The 21,053-nt window shown below is 38.9% G+C and overlaps 1 protein-coding gene across 4 annotated transcripts in view; it reads right to left on the minus strand.

The window, feature by feature from the left end:
- Nucleotides 1-19,972, minus strand: part of LOC119038228 (spermatogenesis-associated protein 31D3-like) — a 38,764-nt gene extending 18,792 nt beyond the window's left edge. For 2 of the 4 annotated variants that reach the window (XM_053656126.1, XM_053656128.1), the window contains exons 1-3: nucleotides 19,925-19,972; nucleotides 19,575-19,808; nucleotides 987-1,236 (exon numbers count right to left, since the gene is read on the minus strand). The gene's annotated coding sequence lies outside the window, so the exon portion shown is untranslated. The remainder of the gene's footprint in view (nucleotides 1-986; nucleotides 1,237-19,574; nucleotides 19,809-19,924) is intronic. The other 2 variants (XM_037130692.2, XM_037130693.2) reach the window with 2 other exon arrangements.
- Nucleotides 19,973-21,053: the final 1,081 nt, after the last annotated feature.

The following is a 21,053-nucleotide window of genomic DNA, read 5'->3' on the forward strand; positions in this document are numbered from 1 at the left end:
AGCCAACTAAATAATGGGGTGAGATCTTAATGACCTCATGCCTCTGAGCCTCCATTTGCTGCTTTGTAACATGAGACAGAATGAACACCAACTTTCTTCCTTCTCTATAGGCTGTGAATGTAAGAATTTAAAACGATAGAGGGTATCAGGGCACCATCAATTCCTTTGGGAGACCATCTCTCTTTCCCTATTTAAATTAAATACTAGTGTGACCAACATTGTGCTTCATATTCTCCCATAGCACAACCATAGCAGGCAACAGTGATATCACAGATAGATGAATAACCTATTATCTCAGACCTTCTCAGGAAGATAAGATAGCCTTTGGGCTGCTACCATTCATTAGGGTAACTGGGTTGGGGCCTTTGGAAAGCCCTCAGGCATTTCAGGACTAGGCTCTGAAGGCAAAAGTAACCCACCAATCCATTTAAAATGAGCACCTAATGGTTATCTTCACTTTTGTATTTTAAATATGTTGGCTTTTAACATGTATTTTAAATATGTATTTTGTACTTTAAAAAACTTTATTTCAAACCACTGTAAACTGCCACAGATAGCTTAAATTCAAGGCAGTGGGTTTCAAACTCTTTTGACAGCAACTCACAAAAAATATACAGAATAATTTTTATCACAGCCCAGTATACACACACATGCACAAAACTAATAAAAATGTTTTATGAAATTGTATTTACCAGGTTACATATAATGCACTCTAATATTATCTATTACATTTTATTTCATTGCTTTTAAGTGCTTGTCGAAACCCCCACTATTTTATAATAGTTATTTTATAATCTACTACCTGTCAGGACCTGCAGTTTGAGAAACACTATTTTAAAATTATAGGTTCCAGACACCCAGCCAGTAGTCTGGTGTCCAAATTTTTAAAATGACTCATTTAAATGCATTATCAAAAAGCAATATTTGCTAAAGAAATCTCAGTCCTCCCAAAGGGCATCATATTGGAGATTCCTATCATAACTCACCAAATGAATAGCCAGCCTTCCCTTTGCAGAACTGAGATGTGAATGAAACATCAAGTGAAAATGGTATAAAATCAGAACAGTTGGAAAAGGGGGACCATCACCAAATGCAATGTGTGGTCCCTCTGGAAAACATAAAACAGCTTAGAGTGAGATGAATGGAACAAAGCAGCAAAAAGATATTAATGGAGAAAAGATAAAGCTTGCAACTTCTGCTGCCAAGCTTCACAACTTGCACTTCTGTTTTCCAACCCTGTAAGACAGAGTAATATTGAGAATGACTTCAGTAATCATGCGGCCCTGAGTATCTCAGCAGACATCATTTAAGTCATTTAAAAGGATAACTGCAAATTAAATTAGTTCATCTTAGTTATGCAAAAATGATAAATTCAAATAAGCAAGGTAATTTGCTTCTAAATTAAAATTTTTTTCAATCACTTGGCATCTCAAATCAAAGCAAACGGGGAATGTTACCAATTATATCAATTTGACTCTTAAATTTAAATACATAAACATATGATGAACAAGATTAAAATTCTTATTTGATATGCACTTAACTTATTACCATCTGCACTAGGGTAGGGAACCACATTCAAGATGTGAAACAGGGTCACATCCTTGAAACCAAAGAAATTTGACACCAAAAGTCCCTTTGTGGGAGCCTAGCAACACAGCAAATGCCCAAAATGTGTTAAACAGGTCAACCCCCTCAGGAAAGGTAAGGTAGCTCACACTAGCAAAGGCAATACTAGGGAAACTTATGAAGTATTTATAAGGAGAAATATTTGATAAATTATAAAAATATTCCATTTTAGGAAGTAGTATGATAATATGTTAAAACTTCAAATGGTTGTGCTTATGAGCACAGACTTTTGTAGGTAAAAAGAAATGAAAATGCATTTAACATCTGTGTTTTGCTACACATTACTAAGGAATTTCAATTACACTAGAGCATTGGAAACTAGGAATCAAAAACATTAAATAACTTGCCTTAGGTCATAGAGTGATAAAGGATAGAACTAAGATTTAAACTCCATCATCTGATTATAATAAATTATTCTTGTCACATTGATATCACTTTATCCTGAACGAGTACTAGAAATATATTAGTGTTATACTATTTGCTTAAATACCAATATTCCCTCAAGTTTATGACCGAGATCAATTTAGATTCCAAATTCAAGGTTCATGAGCAATGAAGTGATCTTTAAAGTAAAAAATACATAAAAAGGAAAAACATGCATTCTGGGTGGCATTATGAATTTTTCAAACATCTGATAAAGTATTATTTGTGTTTCATATCATGATGAAAGAAGTTATCTAATATTATGTAACAAACCACACCAAACTGTAGTAGCTTAAAACAACATAGTCATGTATTCTTGTGTCTTTTTGGTCTGTGGATTGACTGGATTGCTTAGGGTCTTCTAGGAAGTGCAGTAGGATGTTAGCTGGGCCTGCAATCACCTATAGACTCAAGTGGGCTGAACATCAAGTTGGTTCATTCACATCACTGGCAGAGGATACTGGTTATTATTTGGGGATGCCACATAAAGGATCTATAAATGGCCTTTTCATGTGACTTGGGCTTCTTTCAGAGTGGTGGCTGGGCTCCAAAAGAGAGCATCCCAAGAGTAAAGGTTCTAAAGGACCCAGGATTCTTATACTCTAGCCTCAGAAGTCCCTGAAATTCACTTGCACAGCATCCTAGTCAGTGAGCCAGTCAGTAAGGTATAGAGGTAAGCAGTTCAACCCCACCTTTTCATAATGAAAAACAATATGACATAAAGGGAGGGAAGGATATTATCCATCACACCTTAGTCTTTTGCCTCACACCCTGATATCTCTACATTACCCAGATGAGTACAGAGGAAATGCATGATAAAAATTATAATGAGATAAATTATTTTGTTGTATTTTTTCTATTCTTTGGCTCTGTCTCTTTTTCTGGAAACATGGAATTTCTTAAATAAGTGGAAAAAATAAAAGTCTCTTCTTTTTCCATTCTACTCTTTTTTTCCTTCATTTCTTGTCTTTCCTTCTTTCTAATGAAAGAAAAAAAAGGTAGAAATAAATTAATTAATTAAGCAGCAACATATTTAATTAGCTAGTAAATCTTATGGTTAGTTTCTATCCATATCTCCCATTTGACATCTACCTGACTGATTCAGTCATCATCTTACACAATAAGATAATAATAGAATTTTTCAATGCAAGCAAAAAATAGGGAGAAGGTAGGAAAGAAAAAAATAGATAATTAAGAGAGAAGGAAAATATAAATGGAAGGGAAATAAATCAGGAAGACTGAACAGTATTAAGCCCAAGTGGCTGAAAAGACCAAGAGAAAGAAGCCAAAATCTCCCCATATGATGCTGCATCCATCCCTTACTTTCCAGCCATTGCCACCATTTCCAGCCCAGTCCAGCTTTATTTCTTACTCCCTGAATTACTGCTGGACCATCCTACCTAATCTTCCTGCCTGGAGTCTGTATCCTCCTTAGAAACCACCCAAAACACTGCTTTCCTCATAGTGTTCCCACTTTAAAAACAAAAAACAATAGCAACAACACTAAATGACATCTGAAGGATAAAGTCCAATATAAGCATTTTAAAGATTTTCATAATCTGACCTAACTTTTCTTGCCAGTCTTGTTTCCTTTACATACAGCTATCGATTCAGCTACAGCACTCTACTCACTGTATCCAAATACATAGGAAAATAACACTATATCTCATTATTACATCATGAAACATGTGAAGTCTAACTCAAAGAAAATAATAACCAACAAAAAAGATTGTTTTTCACAAGGCAGCGTGGCAACGTTTCAAGCTTGTTAAGTACAGCACTCAAGGTCCAGACCACTTCTCACAAATATAACCTTCTCATTTTTTGTCTTCTGTCCTTTGCTTTAATTGATCTTATCACCAGGAGCTTTTCTACTGCTCTCTGCCTTCCCAAATCCTATCTCACCAGAACCCACAAGAAAACCTCTTCTTTATGGAAACTTACGTTGCTAATTAATTTGGAAGAAGTGTGATTAGCAGGATTATTCTGGACCTGAAGTGCCTTGTTGAACTACAAGCATCTGATTTGATTCTCTATAGAGACCAAGCTGCCAGAGTTCCATTCAGTTTTTACTCTGTAGATTTGTTCAGTGCACAGTAGTTTAAGGGAGCATTTCTCTCCAATTTAGTAGATAATTCAACCAGTATCCATTCATTCATACCACTTTGATTTGTAGTAATTACAAACAGTGATTACAGAAACAGTTAAGAAAACACCATTGCAAATATTATAACTCTCTGAGAGTCTGATATAAATGGGACTTTTTGAAAAAATAGGATATTTGAAGATAATGATGGGTATAATCCATGATCAAACAAATTTTGTGGTGAGAAAAGTTTATTGTCAGGTATAATTAAAGCTATAGATACCATTTTGAAAGTACAGACTTTATAGGGCAAAGAAAGAGACTTTTTGAAGCAAAGTACAAATTAGGAATAATTATAGTGATAATCATGGAATGTCAACATCCATTTTCATTACGATGGGCTCAGTATCCTTCAGAGTCCCATTAAGTCCAGGAAAGCATTAGTGTAAAAGCAAAGGAAGCTTTGGGAAGAATATCTTTAAAGTATTAAGAAATAGAGTGACTGGAAGCCAGAAAACGTAAGTGGAATAAGGCATAAATGTCTTGATCACCAACAGAAACTGTACACTTAAAAATGCCTTATTAAAGAAAAACAAGTTTTCTTTTTCACATCCAATGTTGCATGCAATTATTGTTGTTTTCTAATCAATTTTAAATTCAGAACTAGGTAAAACTAAACTTTTTAGGGGAGTTTATAAGGGTGGTAAAATTATAAAGAAAAGTAAGTAAAAGATTATTATATCAGACAGGAGAGTAAAGGCTTCTGGGGCCAAGTTGTATCACTTGGCATGAGTGGTTCTGTGGATGCTCAACTCATTCTATTCATCTATGTTTTAGGCAGTTTGCTATTTCTGAAAATGTTATATACAAAATTCACTGATAGTAATAAAATCTTCAGCTTCTGTAATTCATTAGCATATAGGTATCTGTTTCTGCTGTAACTAGTGCTTTGTTCACATTCCCTTTTGCCCAAATGAAGCTGGTTGCATGCTTAGTAATGACTCATTCTCTAGAAGCAGTGAAGCTGCACTGACCCCCAGTGACATTTCAAAACAGTTTCTTTATGAATGGGCCTGAGGTGTCCTTCTTAAGACAAGGATGAAGTGTTCTACTTTGTATTATTTAAAGACCATGGTACAATGCCACACAACTAATACGCATTCATTCATTCAACAGATATTCATTGACTTACCTACCAACTGATTACCTGGAGAGCCACAGCATTTTGCCAAATGCTACGGTGAAATGGCATTTGTCGAGTGCTGTAAAGATACTGGAGACTCAGCAATTTCTCCTGGCTATCAAACTTAGTTTGGCTAATGGTTACCACTCACCCTCTCTTTCATTTAAGTCATATAAAGGGATACTCGAAAGGGTTGACCACTTAGAAGGTAGAGACTTAATAGAAATTGAAATAGAAAAAGTGGAGACAGGAGGGAATTTTAAGAAGCAGAGGAGTGAGGAGACAGAGACTGCACAACCAGCGAGGCTTCAGTGCCCTGTGGGTTCAGCTGAGCCAGGTACTCTTCCTGTTCCCTTGCTTGATCTTCCCTCTTGCTCATGCCCTCACCTGGAGGAGTCACACACCCCGTGCAGATGCCACTAAAACAGGTCAAAGCTAAGGAAAGGCCCTGGGATCAAGTCTTGGCTGAGTAGCGTCAACACTTCTGAGCAGCCACAAATGAAAAAGCCAGAAGATAAACACCACCCACTTTCAAAGAAGTGCCAAAGGTGAAAAGCAGAAAAGCCGAAATTAGTAGTCACATCCCAAGGCATGAGGACAGAGCCAGAAGCATTAGTTGGAACTATTTCCTAGGGTTTGATACTGGATTTGGTTGAGTGTGGGTTAGCTTAATTTAAAAGCATAGAATTCAAGCAGACACTCTCTTTCCTCAGGACTTTTATCCCTCACCTTACTTACAGTCTATTATTGATAAGGCATTAAAAACAGCAAACAACATCTGGAAGCCTTTCAAGCAGTCTTGCTAATGAACAAACTTAGTCCAGACAGATTTGGCCTTGAAGATGACCACATCTCTTGAGAACAGTTCTTCCCAGATTCCTCCTCTGACTATTTTGGGAAACAAAGCACTTGAAGAAATTACACACACACACATACACACACACACACACACACACACACACACACAAATTAGTTCAGGTTTGAGCAGCCTGAGACACTGGTAGACAGAAATACCTTAGCTACCAGCAGAAAATTTAGTGAACTTGTACTATGTCCCCTGCAGGATGTTTACTCAAAGTACTTTAAATATAATGGCTCAGTGTATCTGACATTTTAAAACTTTTCCATTGGATTAAAATCAATTAGATTTTTTTTGGATCTTGATCCTCTCCCACCCCAGTTGAAACCATAAAGACTAGGACTATCTTGCCATCTTTTTCACCTCCATAACCTCCAGTCACCCCTCAAAAAGCGAAGCATGCGCTGGGAGCTCTTAGCACCTCACAGATCACCTCAATTCTACCTGTTTCACAGTAGAAAAGTGACTTGCTTCATCAATATCTTGCAAAGTGTGTAGTAAGCCTAAAAATGTTTTCGCTTCCCTTGTCTTATATTTCTATCTGATTTTCAGTGAAGTAACAGTAGTTTAAACTTCTCTGCTACGTGGCCTGAGCCAGTGCTTAACAAAGGATATGGGGGAGGGGGGTTGTGTGTACAGGTGTGCGTTCACGTCACTCGATGTGATTGCTGATGTGAGGTGGGAGACAGGCACGTGTGTATTTATGTTAAAGAGACAAAGAGATGGTAAGACTCACAGAAAATAATTCACGTTTGTGGCATTAATGTTACATTTTGGAGAGAGGTTTGAGGAGCAGCTAAGGGGATGGATTCCTATCCAATTGTGTACGGAGGCCCCTGTATGAAGACAATCAAAGACTTTGCCAGCATTAAAATATTTCATTCTAGAAAAGAGAAAATGCAATGTTCAGTCATCTCCTCCCCTCTTTCTCACTTCCTTGGTGCCCATCCAAGGTAGGGCCCCTTGGTGCTGGCTTCTCAGTCCTCCCAGGGGAAGTGTACCAAGACCACGAGGGCCAGTTGGGGCTGCTGGCAGAGATGCTGCTGATCTGGTTCTTTCCTATCCCAGTTTCCATCCGCTGGTGCTTTTGGTGGTGGCAGCCCCGGTCCTGATCAGGTTCGAATTACCACCTTGTGGCCAGCAGGGTGAGTCCCAGTAAGCATCCGGTTGCATTCACCAGCTCTCTACCTGCTCAGGGCTGTAATGTGCCATTGTTTCAAGACTCCCATTTTACACTTAACACATCAGCTTTCTCTCAAGACAGTTATTTGATCACTAACCATTTTGAATATCATGATCATCGGCTCATTTATTTTTTCTATTTTAAAGGATGGTGCTGGGGTGCTCAGGGAGCAGCTGTATCGATTTCCACATTTGCCAAGGCATCCGAGTGTGAGCTGCCTATCACGATACTGACTTTAATAAAAGGTTATTACTGTGATCATTATTTAGCATTTATATAGCTGCTCACAATTGTTTACCCATTATTCCTCAGAGAAGCACTGTCAAGGTGAGCAGTATTAGCAACCCTATTATAGAGACAATAAATCAGGGAGAGGTTTTAGGAACATCCACAAAAGGACACAAAATGAATAACCACAGAACTGAGACAGTCCTGGACCTCATTCCCTTTGACATTCTTGGTGAGTTCTGGTCAGCAGACTTACACAGAGCACTCTCCTCTTGCGGATTACAGCTCAGATATAGTGAGAGGCTTTCCCCGGCTGCCCTATCAAAAACAGCATCCCCTCCCCAATCGCATCCCTGGGTTTATGGACTTCACAGTGCCGAGTGCTACTGAAGTTATCTTCCTTGTGTGTTTATGTTCTTCTTTATCATTTGTCTTTGCCATTCAAGAGGTCCTCCCCATAACAGCATCAGTCTTGTCTGGGTTGTTCACTGCTGTATCCATCCCCTTTTTGAAAAGCACCTGGCATACCGTAAGTGCTCGGTAATGCTTGTTGAGTGAATGGCAAGGACAAGCTCCCTGCAAATACTCCTACTTATGCATCGTTTCCTATGTCTTTTTGTCTCTTTCTGGATTTCCTGGATATAGGCACACATATAGTCAATTATTCTTAATTATCTTGGAGCTAGTGATCAGGTTTGTGAATGGCCCAGGTCCTTGGCTTCCTTTCCTCTAGAGATTCCTCCAGATCTTTCAGTCATTTCTCGACTTCAGTTGAGAGGGGTCTAGAAGAGAGTTGGGTGATGAAAATCCTACCAAACAATTTCACTAGTTCTAATAGCTTTGGAAAGGTACAAAGTTGACATTATTGATTCCAAGATTTCTTTTTCACTTTATTTGTGTATTTTTAAAAATCCATCTGTTTTATATATGCAATACAGTGAAAGGTACTTTGAAGAAGTTAAAAGCACTGTATTAAATGTAAGATATAATTATGTATATATGTAGTACCATTAACCTTGATAATCGAGAGTTGCTTATACATTTAAGATTTAATTAGCTTTCATAGAACAGTAGCTCACACTTTTCTAATGAGTAGGGCTGGCCAAGGACTTTGAAAATGTATCTTTGGTTGATTTTTTTTTTCAACCATCAAGACAAGATAAAGCTTGAAATCCCTTAAAAGCAAGAGAGGTTGCCAGTAATGCTGATTTCTTGTCAACAAGTAAGAACAGACAAATGGTACTAAACATTTGAATTTTCTTGCATCAAATTTCAAACGAGAGTACAATTTCCTCTGGAAAAAAATCTTAGGCTGATCTTGGAGGAAAAAGACCCTAGATAATCTCAAAATTAAGTTTCCTATTTAAGGTTGTTTCTAATGTTCTTTATAGCCCCATATGCAACCATAAAATGGGTTGCCTTTTTGTTCTAAATATAACAAATCGACATAGTACTTATATTTAATAACATGTGCTGCTGTATTTGGTACTCACTATAATTACATCCATAGATATTATTGTCACCACTTTATAGATGAAGAAAATTGTCACCACTAGATGAAGAAAAAGGAAACAAAGCTATTGAGGTCTTTACCGCAGGTTTTAGAAGAAGTGACCGAGAAGACTGGTCTGGCTCACATCTCTCGACTCCAGTTTAATATTCTCCACAATGATGTTAGAAAACCGCATTGGAAAGGAAAGACTCATTTCTAATACATCTGTCCCACCACCAAGTGTTGAAAATCAGACATATATTTTACTTTATGGTTAAACTGGCCACATCTACTCAGTCTGTACCTTACCCCAGGCCCTGTGCTTTATCCTAGGAAGATGCAAAGACAGCAAACAAAGAGGTTTGATTTCTATGGTCCTTACACACATACAGACATTGCGGTCAGACAAGGAGGCAGGGTAGGAGGGGTAGGGGCAAGGCTCTAACAGAGATGCCAACTGCCTTGGAGCAGGGTAAGAGTAGTATCTGAAAACATTCCACGAAAGAGATCACCTTTCATGCCAAAATGACCTTGGCATAAAATCAAGATTTAATAGAGGATGTGTTGGGAAAAGTGAAGAGGGGGATGGGGTGGCTACCAAATTTTATCTGCTTAAATTTTATCTACCATGTCAAGAAATTAGTAGGTAATATTTTAAAATTACTTTCAGATAAAAGTATTTGTGGTAGTTATAAAATAGAGGTAAACACAGGAAGAACTAAAATAGAAATGGCTAACGTGGTTTTCCCTGGGATATAGAACTGGGGCAATAGGAAGGATTAGAACTGTGAAGTGGGATGCTCCTTTCTTATTTCCTTTTGTCTTTTATTCATTTTTTCCATTAAGGTTAAGCATCTATGCTACTTTCTATTAGCTTCAGGTGTACCTCACAGCAGTTAGACAATTGTATACTTTACTGAGTGCTCTCCCCAATATTTTGAGTAACCACCTGGCACCGCAGATAGTTATTACCATATTATTGATGGTATTACCTATGGTGTACTTTACATCCCCATGACTCTTCTGTAACTACCAGTTTGTACTTCTTCATCCCTTCACCTTTTTCACCCTGTCACCAATCACCTTCCCCTCTGGCGTCCTTCAGTCTGCTTTCTGTATCTATGGGACTGTTTCTATTTTGTTTGTTTGTTTGTTTCCCTTGCCCAAGGAAATATATCAAAAAGAGATTGCTGAGAAATGTCAGAGATTTCACTGCCTGTGTTTTCTTCTAGGACTTTTTTGTTTTCAAGTCTTTCATTTAATTCTTTAATCTATTTCAAGTTTATTCTTGTGTATGGTGTAAGAAGGTGGTCTAGTTTTGTTTCTTTGCATGTATCTATCCAATGTTCCCAACACCACTTATTGAATAGTCTGTCTTTACCTCATTATGTGTTCTTGCCTCCTTTGTCATAGCATAATTTATCATAGCAACGTGGATTTACTTCTGGGCTCTCAATTTGGTTCCATTAATCTGTGTCTGTTTTTATGCTCATACCCTGCTATTTTGATTGCTATAGTCTTATAGTATAATTTGATATCAGGCAATATGCCACAGCCCACAGTGTTGTTCTTTTCAAGATTGCTGTCACTATTCAGGGTCTTTTGTGTTTGCATACAACTTTTTGGATTATTTGTGCTAGTTCTGTGAAAACCACTATTGGTATTTTGATAGGAACTGCAATGAGTCTATAGATTGCTTTAGGTACTATGGACACTTTAATGATGTTAATTCTATTCATTGTGTTTCTTTGTAAACTCTTCAGTATTATTTGATTTTAAAATCTCAGCTATGGATTACTTAGAGAAATATTAATTTTTAAATGGGCTGTCAAGAATAAGTAATGTTTCTACAAAAGAGAGAGAAGCTGGGGCATTTCTAACAGAGGAACCAAAACTAACAGAGAGAAAGCAGGACGGCAGGGGGAAGAGTGAGAAATCCATTTGAATTGAAGTGTGGATTATACCCACATGGACAGGGAATCATAAACTGGTTTTCTATTTTAGAAGGCCTTGGATACAAGGACATACAAATATATGCTTACATATTTGTTCGCAAGAAGGACATACAAGGGCATTAAACTGAGGCAGTATGCTCAGAATTGACCTTCACATATAGCACTGATTCTTACATTTGAAATTTCCTGCCTGTTAAAATAAAACTGCTTGGCCCCAAGGCCAAATTTCTTCTTGAGTTGATCTAGGGTGGGGCCCCCAAATTTGCATTTCTAGTAAGTTACCAGGTAATGCTAAAGATGTTGGTCTGAAAGCCACAATTTGAGAATCAGCAAAAGACAAATCTTGCAACAAGAAGTCAAGACTGAAGTGGTGTGAGAATGAGGTAAAGGGACTCTTTCAACAGGACAGACAAGAGAATTGGTGCCCTGGATAGGACGCTGATGGTGGAAAATTACAGAGCAGCAATCAAGAGAGCAGACAAAGTGCTTCAAAGGACAGGGGACCATTGGACCACATTCTGGGTCATTTCAAATCACAGATCATCAGTAAAACATCTCTACTGCCTGTGCCAGGTACACAAAAAGCATTTAAAAATAATTTTTTTAATGGCAATCTTGTGTAGAAATTAAGTTGCAAGTTTTATCTTACCTTCTCTTCCCCTCACATCAATACCTCATTCTAGTACAATTTAGTTTGCAAAAGCATATTCCAGGAAAAGGCATCCATAGTTGCACCTTGTTAGCAAGCGCATCTGTCTGTGTATGTAAAATCATAGAAAACCTGATTTCTTTATTATTTGATCTTGGTACATCCTTGTAGCTAAATAGTGCTCAAAATAAATATAGAGCATAAGAAGCATCCATCTCTACTAAGTGGGGCAAAAAATAAAAAATGATTAACTCACCATGAAAGCATAGATGAACCTTTATACAACCAACATTCTTTGAGTATCTATTTTACTAAGTAACAAGCACCATGGATGTGATGGTATACAAAAATGAATAATACGTGGGCACCTCTCAGAACAGTTCAAAATCTACCCATCTTTTTCCAATACTCTTAAGTCTGCCTAAAGATTGCATTTTTTTCTTGTAATAAAAACTCTAAAACACGGACAGAAAATGAAGATAGCATTTCTAAATTGACTACCTCTGTTGTCTAATTATTAAACTAAAGAGAACACTATGGTTCTGGGTTCTTTCACCAAGCTCAGATGCACTTTGCTGACACAGAGAGAGTCTGGGGAACATCCAGCACACATTTACTCCTCTGGTCTTTAAGTATAGTGAGCGTTTTATCACTTACACCTTTCAATGCCCAAAGTGAGTGCCACTTGGGGTTTTTTATATCATTTCCTTTACTACCTCCCAAAATAACACGGTCACTTCAGGACCACTGAGTGGTTGGCACTGTGATGTGTTTCCCAGAAGTACTAATAGTTCTGGAGAGGAGCAAGTATTTTCACAGCTGCAGGTCTGGGTGCTGAACTTCTACTGTCAGTAAGAATCGTATCCCCATGAAAATACAGAAGTGGGACTGACCATCAGGGGGATAAGGCGATAGGAAATGCTGTTTACTTGAGTCAGGGAGCAACCAAAAATGATTCCTGCAACTGGAACAAAATTAAACAAGGGCTGAAGGTCAACTTTCTCTTTTATTTTGGCCTATCAAGCACTTCTAAGCAGCCTTTCTCAAATGTTTCAGGTCTACTGATTACTTCAGGTCTACTTCATTTGTCTAGAGACTAGAGACTAGAGAATTCTGTCTCTTGCTATTTTTCCTCTTTTTGTTGCATCATGCCCCTCTCCTCCTCACCCTCTCCACTCTGATTTCCCTGCCTGGAATACTCTTCCCTCCCTGCTTTGCCAAGTGGTCTTCTTCTCACCTTTAGCTCTGAACCATATCAGCTCCTGAGGAATGCTTGAGGAAGATGCTCCCCTGCCTGGTTTAGGCCAAATGCCCTTGTTCTAAACACACTTGGCACCATCAACCAGCTCATTAAACCTTTGTAACATATATCATAGGATATTTATACAATCTTGTATGATTGTTGAATTTTGGTCTGGTCTGCCCACTAGACTGTAAAATGCATGAAGGCAGGGACTCTATCTCTTTTTCTTACCATTGTGCTCCAGAGCCTGAAATAGCACCTCACAGATGTTAGGTACTAAATAAACACATTCTTTTCAAAGGAAGAAAGGGAGAATGTATGAGTGGCAAATTGATACTACTAAAATAACAAAGAGGAGATTAGCATTTTACATAAATGATAATAGTAGTTAACATGTTAAACTTCCAATGTCAGGTAAAGTTCTAAGATATATTTTTGATTTATTCTCCTTGCCAACCCTATAATGTAGTTATTTTTATTATCTTCATTTCATAGATGAGGTAACTGAGCTGTGTAGAGATTAATTTATTCAAGCTCACACAGCCAGTAATATACCTCACATATGATCGTATATAACCATAAGAAGCCAATCTGCTCTAGAAATCTTTTCAACCAACCATTTTTAAGGGTTTCTGGAACCAGAAAGAGATTTAAAAGTCAGGGATTTTTCTTATATGAAATTGAACTTTGTAAGTAAAAAAACTCTGTGTCCTCTTTACAAATGTGTTAACCTCCTCAATAGATGAAGATCAGAGATACTCTTATCTGGATTTCAACTGCCTCTGTGTCACGTTTCAGGATGAAATTTCTCTACACAAATGTAAGGATGAGCTGATTACAATGAGTACAATGTAAAGCAGTGGCCCAACCTCACTTCAGTTTCGACTATATGGTTTTAAAGAGAGCAGAACAGCAACGGAAGATCCTAAATGATGAGATGAAAGAAAGAGAGACAAAAAGAGAGTTCAGAATATGGGAAGAAAAAAAGCAGTTCGCTAGGAAGAAAGCCTAAAATAGAGTAATATTTGTTTAGAAAAGAGAAGATAAAAAAGGAATGTGCTGCCTTCCAAATACCTACAGGAAGCCACTTTCTGTGTATATGACCACAGATCAGTTTATTTGGGGTCTGACCTGGAATAGAAAGCTAATGTTCAGACAAGACAAAGCCTTCTGTGGAGGGGAGGGAAGGAGGAAGGGCTTCACATGGAAATAGCAAGTAATTTGTGTGCAAAATGGAACTCTAGATGGAGCAGTTCCCTTTATTTGAATTGTCTGTGGAGTCTGATGCTGATTTCACTGGATTAGTGACTATCAGAAAGATGACTGGTAGGAGTCCCCTAGCTCTGTGATTGGAAATAGAATGGAATGACCAACCACTTACAAAATAGATCTGTGGGCAGGATTCATGTAAAGAGGGGGAGGCAAGAAGATTAAGAGGAAGAGGAGGGGGAGGGAGAAAAGTTGTAGTTGGAAGAGCTTTGAAAAGTTGTCCAAAACCATGGAGTTTGCAGAATATGATATGGTGCACACGCTGCAGAGTCCAAGTACTGGGATTTGAACCCAGGTTTCATCGTCCACTAGTTATAACCTCTTGAAACCTCAGACTTCCTGTTTTTAAATGTGGGGTTCTAATCGTATGTAGCTCACTAATTTTTTTAAGGATTAAAGAATCTAATCCTTGTTAATGTCATAGTAAATATTTAATAAATATTAGTGCTCCTGCTGCCAGTAAAGATGATCTATGATGAGACTTCATGAACCTGAAATACTAGCTGTGTTGAATAATAATATTCCTGGGATCCCCCAGGAATAACCAGACCAATAACAATACTGTATTAGACTCTCTTCTGGAGGAGGTCATCGCCTGACAAGGAGCTCTATGCCTCCAATGCAGAAAGCCCAAGTAAGACTCCACCTGCCAGAAATCGTCCACTCTAGGCTTGTTCTATAAAACCATTTTCTTGTCTCCCCCTTTCAGCTCTTGTTCTCCATCCTTTCTTCTTCGTTTACTTTTCTACTTTGTTCTCTATTTTCCAGTTCTTTGAAACCTCTGCTCCTCTCCACATGTGAGGATCCTGTTGAGACAAACTAAGCAGATCTGTTTCCTCTGTGTTTAAACATCGCAGGCCAAGAGGGGGAAATGTTTCCTTTGGGTGGGTGCCAAGTAACTTCAGGGAGTGGGGGGTGAGAGTTTTTAATGACACAGTAAGAAAGAAAATATTTGTGTTTCATTTTAATTGAACTTTTCTTAAGCTCACTACATTTTAGTAGGTGAAAAGAATCAACATATGAGAACACTAGGCACAAAAATACACATACTGGCTTTGTGCACAGAAATGGAAAAAGCAGATTGGGCAAAGGGAGGTCTAGTGCAGGCGTCTGTGGGAAGACTTGCCCCACAAAACTCTGAGCTTCACGGCACCGCCTTTATCACTTCATTCAGATGAGTCGTGTAGATCCTGTTTGATTGGCTCACAAAAAATTGGCAAGATAAGGAACAAGTTTATTATTTTAAATATATTTCTATCTATTGGGGTCACTACAGTACCTTGAGGAACAAGATTATTATCTGTCACACTCCAGTTAAACCTGGAAAAGTGAGCTTTGTGAAAGGAGGTGGCTTACCTTGTCAGATGACTCTAGAAAGAGCTACTTTTGTCACTATTTCCTCAGCATTTACTATGTGCTAGGTACCGTACTAACTACTTTATACATGTGATCTCATTTTAACCTCCCAGCAGCTCTGTGAGGTAGGTATTGTTAAACCTATTTTACAATGATAGGTGACATCAAGCAATTCACGTGGGGCACACAGCTGACAAGTAGAGTTGGGACTTTTACCCAAGTCAGTAAGACACCAAACCCTGCACTTACATTGCAGTATCAGGTGTGGCCCCACCCATCCAGTTATCTGCTGTAAGGGTTCCAGGAAAGACTCATTACCATAGGATTTATGAAGACAACAGAGTAGCCGAGAATGAGAACTACACGCATGTGTGTATAATATAATTAAATGACATAAAATATCATGTTCTAGTAAATGAATCACTGTAGGACTAGGCTAGAAACCTCAGTTCCTCCCACTGTTCCAAGCTAAAAGAACATTTCCTTTCTGGTTAAAGTTTCTCTTCTCTCAGGGTTATCCAGCCTTTTCTGGGTAATCCATTTCTGTGTGGACTGCTAACCTTTACATCCCAGCTGTGCCTCAGTTTTATCATCTGAATAAGCAGCCCTGAACTCAGAGAGTTATCAGGATGAAGAGAAGCCGAGTGCCTGGCATATTACCGATATATTTAAAATGTTCCCTATTAGCAACATGCTGTTTCCTCGAATGGAGATCATTCCCATTTGAAGCACGGACTTTAGTCCTTGTTGATGGACTTGCTTGAAAATAGACATTATCATGATATTGTCAAAGGAGACTTTGCTTCTCTCCACTGCATCTGTAAAGTGTTCTTACCTGATTGGCTTATTAACTGCCCAGAAAAGGCTGCTCCTTTGTCTACAGCTCCCTGTAGCTCCTTGGCATCCTGTGAGGAGGGTGAGGGTCTGTGTTGTACACCCTTTGCCACATTGAAATGGGGGAAGATGTTTTCAAGGATGGTGGTAACAAGAATTGGTAGTCAAAGTGAATTGATTTTTTTTCACACATCTTCAAAAAGGATTTTCTATCTACTGTGGAGCACCCTGACTCAGGGAGAGTTGGTTTCCAAATCCCAAGACTATTTCAAGTATCCATGAAGTCTCAGACTCTACACATTTAATCATCTAGTATAATGCTCCCAGTCTACAGATGAGGAAACTGAGACTCAGAAAGTTGTCAGTGCCCATGATAGTATTTTTCCTCTGATATTCTGTCTTATCAAATTTATCTTTCTTGAATTGTAAATTTTTTCCACTGCTCTTCAGTAAAGATATTGCTAAATTTTCTAGCTAAATTTCCTTAAATAGTTTATCATTTGAGCTAATAACTTGTGGAGGTTGAGAGGGGACTTCCATTTTGATGTTTTTTAATATTTTCTTTTCTCACTTAATTTTAACTCCATTGTTCCCCAAGGGCTATTCTGGTTTTATAGGTCAAAAATATTAAATATTGGAAATTCTATACATTTCAACCTGATACCTAAAAGTCAAACACAATCTCTGTTTTTAGTTTTATACAGACATTGATATTGTGAATTTTATTTCTTGCTTCTTTGGTTTCTTAATATATAGTATACTTCAAAGCAAAGATTAGAAAGCCAAAAGATTTACCATGTAAATAACTGTAAAATATGCACAGATATGAACTAATGGCCCATTTAATATACCCCTTGAATTTCAGTCTCTCCCAACACACCTAGGCCACCTATTTGGGGTCCCCAATACTGCCCTTTCTTGCCTGCCATGGACACAGTAAGGCACCAGGGGGAGAAGTCAATCTACCAAAGAAGTCTAAATCTCTTGCGTGACTAAGCAAAGAGCAAACTGAATTTGCAACAACACGCAGTTGAGTGGCGTGCCTGGCAACGACACAGCAGCCCAGCCTGGGTAGAGGTCAGAGGTCATAGTGGACCCTGACTCATGGTCCCTCTCCTGATCAGGACCAGCTGGTCCTTCCTATGTAAACAATAAACAGACAGCTCCAAGCGGATGGTACCAGTGTGTCAGCGACCGTGCAAGAGCAGCCTGTGAGAAGTGTCAGGGAACGTGACTGCTGAGTCCACAGTCGTTTCCTCAGAGAAATTCTCACAGGTGACTCACGCGGCTTCTAAATCACTCAAATGGACAGATAACCACAAGCAAACTGCAGGCCCCATCAAACGTTTCTTATACTGATGCATCTATGAGACAGCCTGCAGGGGGAGGGGAGCCTCGTACTCCCACAGAGTGCTAAAAGTTAATGAGTGAAGAGATTAAAAGCTGCTTCAAGCCCAGCTTTAAAAAATGTGAACAAAGCAGTAACTTAGTAACAGTTTCCCCAGGACCCCAGAGCCAACTACTTCAGTCCAGTGCAGGGACATGTAGGAGCAAGTCTGCCTATGAGAGAGGGGACAGCAGTGCCACTGAACCATGGGCTCAGGCTCACCGTGAATGAAGCCTCACTAGTGTCACCTCAGCCAAATGACCCCACTGAGACTCAGTTTCCTCACTCGCAGCATGGGAGATACCTAAGTCATAGGGTCGTGAGACACAGCGGCCCCTGGTCACCCGTGGTGTTGATAAGTTCAAGAGCAGTGCCAGGCAGGTAGCCGGAGGTCAGTAAACGAGAAGAAGGATTAGTACTTATTTAGGACTTACGCTGTGCCAGGCACTGACTTGAGAACTTTAAGCATATCGTTTATTTAAGTCCTCTCCACAATACAAAAGCAAGCACTAACATTATCTGCATTGTGTAAGTGAGGAAACTGAGGCATAACAAAATTCCCACATGTAGCCAGGGAAGGGGTTGGGACTCTAACCCAGGCTGTCAGCTGACCCGAAAGCCCATGATCCTCACCAATAAACGGTGATGACTGTCCTGAGAATGACCCACAGAAAACCAGACGATATCAACGAACCTACTGAGTCCTTCCTTCTTTCTCTAACTTCTTCCATCTGATGGAGTACAGTTCCCTGCACTCAGAGGGGAGCCCATGTCTTTTAGGAGCTCCTAAACCCTCCCGGGATTGCTGAGGCCCGGGGAAACTACTCTGAGTTGAAGGGAGATCAATCCAGAGTCTTTTCAAGTTCTGTTCTGGGCAGCAACTCTAACCTTTCTTTTGTAACTGATTTACTCTCTGCAGCAGTCAGCTTCGGCTACCTTCTCTGAGAACTGGGTAGACTCAGGAAATGCTGGGCTGGCCAACCAGAAAATTAAATAAGAATGTCGTCAGGCCCTGAAGCTTAATTCTCAAATGCCAACAATTTAGAACAATGAGTCACTCTTTCAAAATAGAAATAGTTGTCAACAAGTGTTTAAATTCTTGCAGCATAACATAGTTTAACAGTTAAAAACACAGCCTAAAAGCCTAAATTCTAGACCCAGCTCTGGCTGTGTGACCCTGAGAAAGTTTCTTAACCTCTCTGTGCTATAATGGTTGCCTTATTTATCTCCTGGGAACAACAATAGGCCATACTGCAGAAGTCGACGTGAAGATTAATGGATTGATTTATGTAAATACATTAGAAATAGCTGGCACATCATGAAAGCTGTATAAATATTAGCTTTTCTTATTATTAATTTATTCTGCTGTGTTTCAGTACACGTATACAGGTTTTGCAGCAATGTCTTTCATAAACAACATTGCTGATGCTTTATTCCTTTTGAAAATGGTTTCTCTATTTTTACCATCTCACCACCAGCCGCCACCCATCCCGTATAAATCCCCTTCCCATCTCATCTTTTCCTTAAGTAAAGGAAATTACATTTAAAAGCCACATGGAATTGCAACACTCAACATGCTCATAAAAGCTAGAATTCTCTAAAGACATTAACTCAAATTATGGCTCTGACATAATATTTCAGAGGGCTCAATGTAGCCTCTGGCGGTGAGCTGTGAGGTCTTTACTAACTGCCTCCTTTTCCCCAGCTGCTTCTGTCTTCTCAAAAGCCTCCTACAGATGTAGCTGGCCTCTAGATTTGCCATTTCAAAGGAATGCAACCTTTGCTCCAGACTCAGACTCACCTCACAGAGCAGTGGTTCTCTGACTTAAGTATCAGACTGCCCTGGAGAGCTTGTGGAAACGCAGGGAGTTGGGCCCGGCTCAGAGCTGCCGTCTCAGTGGTTCTGGGGTGAGGTCTGATGATCTGCATTTCTTACAGGTGCCCGACGATGCTGATGCCGCTGGTCAGGACTGCACTGAGAACCACTGCCATGGGCATTTCTCCTCACTTCCTTCCCCCTGAGGTCCCATAAATCCTCCAAAACAGAATGAAAAATTCTGTTTGTGTATGCACATTACTCCTCCATTTTTTGAGAAATGCAAAACAAGTTTTGTTGAAACACCAACACAGCCTTAACAAAACAAGACTCACCTCATTTCAGCTGCTTCACTCATTCCACTCACCCACCCCATTCTTCAGTCAACTCCTGCCTTTCTTTGCACAGATGCTCAGGATTGCGTGTTTGTTTCTACTTCACTAGTCCTGCTGTTTACATGTACACATTAGTGTTTCTCCTTCTTCCCCATTAAACTGGAAAGTCCTTGAATGTCTTTCTCTCTAAGGCTCCCAGCACCCGATGCTGAAGGCACAGTGGGTGTTTGGTAAATGCAGTTGAGTGATAAATGCTGACTATTTTATTGTACCTGGTAAGCAGAATGAAGAAACAGATATTGCCATAAGAACTTTAAACTTTGCATCAGAGACCAAAGTGTGTTTATTTTTTGCAGCACTTACGTAGCCAAAAGATGACTTTCCACTCACATATAAATATGCAATATGTTGCCAATGAGCACTTTAAATGCTTTGATGCCATTCTCAGAAATACCATCTGTGCATCTTCTTCTCACATAGTTATCAGAATGAGTAATTTAATATAGGGCAGTATGTTTCAAACTAATAGGAAATTGCAAGAGTGATACCAAGTTCTAGAAATATTAGTGTAATTGTAATAGACTTTTATTTTGTGGGACATTCGTGCATGTATACCAACTACATCAAATCTTTTCAGAATTAAAAAAAGGAATGGTATTAGCCCTGAAGGCAATCAATGAGACTATTTCCTGAGAGTTAATAATTAACCCAGAAGTTATTATTATTATGTACTGATTTACAAATCTCATGAACTTACATCATTGAAGGATGAGATCATTATTATCTTATCTATTGACTAAGAGTTGAACTGTACCAAGTATATTATCACTATTTCCCAAGCAAGTAAAGGCTATTAGGGAGACAATCAGAAGGCAAAGCCTCTGTCTCGGTATCCTCTGAGGTCTAGAATATACATTAACCACAACGGCATCGGAGGTCAAATATTTACACAATTCTGTTGAAAGAAGTCATTGTTATACCATGTCCCAGTTGATGTGACAATGTGTGGCCTTTAAAAACATTTTTTTAAGGATTTAGTGCTACATCTAACCTTCTTTTGATCTATTTTTTTTCTGATCATTAAATTAATAAGAACTTTTTTTTGCCAGTGTATTCTGAACACTTCGTT

This window comes from Artibeus jamaicensis, unplaced genomic scaffold, assembly GCF_021234435.1.
Source record: "Artibeus jamaicensis isolate MK-2021 breed Jamaican fruit bat unplaced genomic scaffold, CSHL_Jam_final scaffold_1964, whole genome shotgun sequence".
Lineage (NCBI taxonomy): Eukaryota > Metazoa > Chordata > Mammalia > Chiroptera > Phyllostomidae > Artibeus > Artibeus jamaicensis.